The sequence below is a fragment of the Anolis carolinensis genome, chromosome 4 (genome assembly GCF_035594765.1).
Source record: "Anolis carolinensis isolate JA03-04 chromosome 4, rAnoCar3.1.pri, whole genome shotgun sequence".
Classification (NCBI taxonomy): Eukaryota; Metazoa; Chordata; class Lepidosauria; order Squamata; family Dactyloidae; genus Anolis; species Anolis carolinensis.
The window spans coordinates 136,499,049-136,503,657 of NC_085844.1; positions in this window are offsets into that span (position 1 = coordinate 136,499,049).

A 4,609-nucleotide genomic window follows, 5' to 3' on the forward strand; every position below is an offset into this window, starting at 1 on the left:
GTAGAAGTGATAAAATATTTCACATGATCATCGAATGGAAGCAGAGAGACCAGGAACGCTCATCTAATGATATGCCAAGTTCAGTGCTTCCTGGATACAAAAAAAAATTGATGATAGAAAAGATGAAAAATAACAGGAGAAAACATTGGAAACAACATTGCAGCTCAATATAATAATAATAATAATAATAATAATAATAATAATAATAATAACTTTATTTATATACTGCTCCATCTCCTCAAGAGGGCTCAGGGCAGTTTCCAACATGAACGTTAAAAACATTCAGTTGTCAAAAAAACACCATACAACAAACATAGTAAACATAATAAACAGCATCATAAGACAAGACCAAAACAATTCTATTAAAAACAGACATAAAATTACAATTTGAAATCAACGTACTCCATCAAGGATTCAAATACCAATAGAAATCTATTTGGATCCACTGGATTACCAGTGGAAAATGTGTCAAACAGGCCTCTTAAGAATACCTCAGCATGAACACTGCCTTGCTGTTTCTAGTTATTAGTAGGAGATATTCCTAGTTGTAGGATGTTTGAAACTTTGTCACTATAGTATATGCATACATTTTTAGGTATATGATATTTTAAATATTGTTACATAGTAGATACATACATGCCATATTAATATAAATAGTCAGAACTGCAAAGGGGGGTTCGGGACCACGTGGTGAAAGATCAGATGGAAGCACAGCTTGATCCTGGAAGAGTGGGACTCAAAGATGTGGCTCAGCACAGAGTGCTCTGTAATGGTTAGCAACTGATCAATTTTGCATAAATGTTTGTAAGGTAAAGGTAAAGGTTTTCCCTGACGTTAAGTCCAGTCATGTCTGACTCTGAGGGTTGGTGCTCATCTCCATTTCTAAGCCGAAGAGCCGGCGTTATCTGTAGACACCTCCAAGGCCATGACTGCATGGAGCGCCGTTACCTTTCCACCAGAGCAGTACCTATTGATCTACTCACATTGGCATGTTTTCGAACTGCTAGATTGGCAGAAGCTGGAGCTAACAGCGGCCGCTCCCGCCGCTCCCGGGGTTTGAACCTGGGACCTTTCGGTCTGCAAGTTCAGCAGCTCAGCGCTTTAACACACTTTGCCACCGGGGCTCCTTATAAATGTTTGTAGCAATGGCATAAAGAAAAGTACTACAATTCCGATATAGGATGAGTGCTGAGAGGAATGCAGAATTAATCCAATTCCTTGGGGAACTTCTTAAAGTGTTCAATTTTTTTGAAGCAAGTGCCATATTAGAGGCATTTCTAAACTTTCAGACAATGCTCTACCCCATGTATGTTTCCAAATGTCGTATCTTTTTTGTAAATAGCCAAGTTTTATTCACTTACATTTAACAAGGGATCCCAGTGATCTTGTTATCCTCGTGCCTTTTCCCAGCGATGCTTCTTTTCTTCTCAGTGGTGACATTTTGTTAAGAAAGTAAATAATTGGTCAGTGCAACTGCTCTGGAGATGTGGATGAGGAAGGCTGCTGTTTAAGTACAGAGGAGGGAATTTGACTCTGGGGAAAGCAGTTGGTGTACTACAATTCCTCCCACCCCCACACATGTAAAATTGTGCTGCTATTCTACATTGTGAAGCCACCCTGGTGCTGATTTCTGGGAAGAATAAACAGTTCACTAAAGAAGCCACTTCAAAATTATTTGGAGAAATTAGGATGTATGTTTGCTCTAACTTTTCTTATAAAACATCTATTTGTTCTTTAAACCCAACCCTTACTCTGTATCATTGTAAAAGCAGCTCCAATTCAGTACCAGCATCTAAGTAAATGTATTGTCGAAGGCTTTCATGGCTGTGAGTTTTCCAAGCTGTATGGCCATGTTCCAGAAGCATTCTCTCCTGACATTTCGTCCACATCTATGGTAGGAATCCTCAGAGATTGTGAGGTCTGTTGGAAACTAGGCAAGTGAGGTTTATATATCTGTGGAAAATCCAGGGTGGGAGAAAGAACTCTTGTCTGTTGGAGGCAAGTGTGAATGTTGCAATTGGCCACCTTGATAAGCATTGAATAGCCTTGCTGCTTCAAAGCCTGGTGGAATCCTTTGTTAGGAGGTGTTAGCTGGCCCTGATTGTTTCATGTCTGGAATTCCTCTGTTTTCTGAGTGTTGTTCTTTATTTACTGTTTTTTTAAAATACTGGTAGCCAGATTTTGTTCATTTTTATGGTTTCCTCCTTTCTGTTGAAATTGTCCACATGTAGAGCACTTGATGAATCAACCTAGACACTGCATATTATTTGAGAACACAAAAAGACTGGACCACTTTAACAACCACCATGTCACACTGCACAGAGAAGCCATCGAAATCCACAAGCTTGTGGGCGAAACACCAGGAGAGAATGCTTCTGGAACATGGCCATACACCCAGAAAACTCACAGCAACCCACAAACTTAATGTAGTTTAATACTTATCTCCCTGCACTTGCAATCAAGATCAACAACGAGACCATAAATATTTTGCTGTTGTTGGTATTGTTGTTTAGCGGTATGTCATTCTGGTCTATCCTAGAAGCACAACTTCTGTAGATTCCCCCTCCCAAACCTGATCTTATCTGTGTTGCTGATTTCTTTGATTCTGAGCTGTCCACTTGATGGTTCCATAACTTTCTATTGCATTCTCTTCTTCCACTCAACCATTGAAGGGAGCAAGCAGCAGCTCAAATCAAATAAATGAGACCCTCCATGTGTAATGCGGGCATTTTGTATACAGGAGACAGAAGCATACATCGGGGGACCAGGAGAGCTCAGGGACAAATCACTATGAAGAAGATTGTTGTTGTTGTTGTTGTTGTTGTTGTTGTTGTTGTTGTTGTTGTTGTTGCTGCTGCTGCTGCTGCTGCTGCTGCATGTCTTTAAGGTGTTTCCAACCCATGGTAACTCTTAAATGAACCTATCACTGGTTTTTTTTTTTTTTTGTGTGGCAGGACTTCTTTAGAGAGATTTTTGCACAACCAGTGAGAAAAAAAATGCTTTCATGGTTATTTTAAATAAACAAATGAATTTTTGGTGCTAACATAAAACCCAACCCCATTCTGTGAGAGAGCAAGGATATAAAATAAATTCAGTAGAGTCTCACTTATCCAACATAAACGGGACAGCAGAATGTTGGATAAGCGAATATGTTGGATAATAAGGAGGGATTAAGGAAAAGCCTATTAAACATCAAATTAGGTTATGATTTTACAATTAAGCACCAAAACATCATGTTATACAACAAATTTGACAGAAAAAGTAGTTCAATACGCAGTAATGCTATGTAGTAATTACTGTATTTACGCATTTAGCACCAAAATATCACGATGTATGGAAAACATTGACTACAAAAATGCATTGGATAATCCAGAATGTTGGATAAGCGAGTGTTGGATAAGTGAGACTCTACTGTACATGTTCACCCTCTGCCACACACATTTGTGCCTTTGTGACTATGGATGTCCCAATCTCAGAAGTATATTGCTGTGGAAACTTTGGGTTGGCAGGACAAAATGTGTGCATATGTATCTGGGTTTCCAGATCATTTCTTCTCTTCTGAGGCGATATGGTACAATAACAAAACAGTTGTGTAAACAGTGGTTTTCAATCTGGCCTTGCCAATGCTTTGGACGTCAGATGCCAGAATCACTGAACAATTGGCCAAATCGGTTGCAGTTTTTGAGAACTAAAGTCCAAAACACTTGGAAGACAAATGTTTGGGAACCACTAACTACTAGAAGTAAATGTATACTATACCAGTTATCCTACCCGAATAATCTGAACCATTACTAAAGTGTAATACACTGTGGTTTCTTTGCAGACTGGTGGAGGGATTGTTTACTTGGAGTTCCTTCAAGGATCTTACTTTCATAAGCCAGGAGTGCCAAGTTTGGTCTTTGGTAGTGAAGCATCAAATACCTTGAAAGTTTTGGTAAACATGTCAAAGCTGAGAAAGGATGGTCACACATGTAGGTTTAGACTGCTTCTCCAGCCCAAAAAAAAAGCAGCTGTCCTCCCTGACTAGATACTCTGTAAGGTGGAATGTATAAGCAGTGAGTACTCTGCTTGTATTCACGCTACTAAACTCCAACTGCTCGACAACCAAAGACCTGCCGACCTTACCATTTGCAATGGCAGAAAAAGCATTTAAGAAGTTTCAGTCTAAAAAGACTTAGCAGCTATAAATATCATTCAGTACTTATTAGCAAGTACATAGTTTCTGTTCTGTGGTCCTCTGCTAACAAAGTGCACACACCCTGTTTTGTAAGTATATTGAGGTTTTGCTTTTTATGTTTTTTGAGAAAACATGAATCAAGGAGAACTCTTTATTACAATTTGCAGAGTGCCCATCCCACTGTCTTAGGCTGTTGCTAATAAGGCTGTGTTTTCCAAAATCATTTCGGAATGGATCCAGCTTGCAAGGATTCTGTGGATGGTAGATCTATCCAAGTGGGTTGAGCATGCTCAGCACTAGCACAATCAATGCCCAACATTCTTTCAAACTGGTTTGATTTCAGAACTATTCAGAAACATGTGATATGGGGGCTGAAGTCTGTGTGTCAACAGTTAGCATTCCCATGCAACGAAGACAACAAGAAGCTCTATG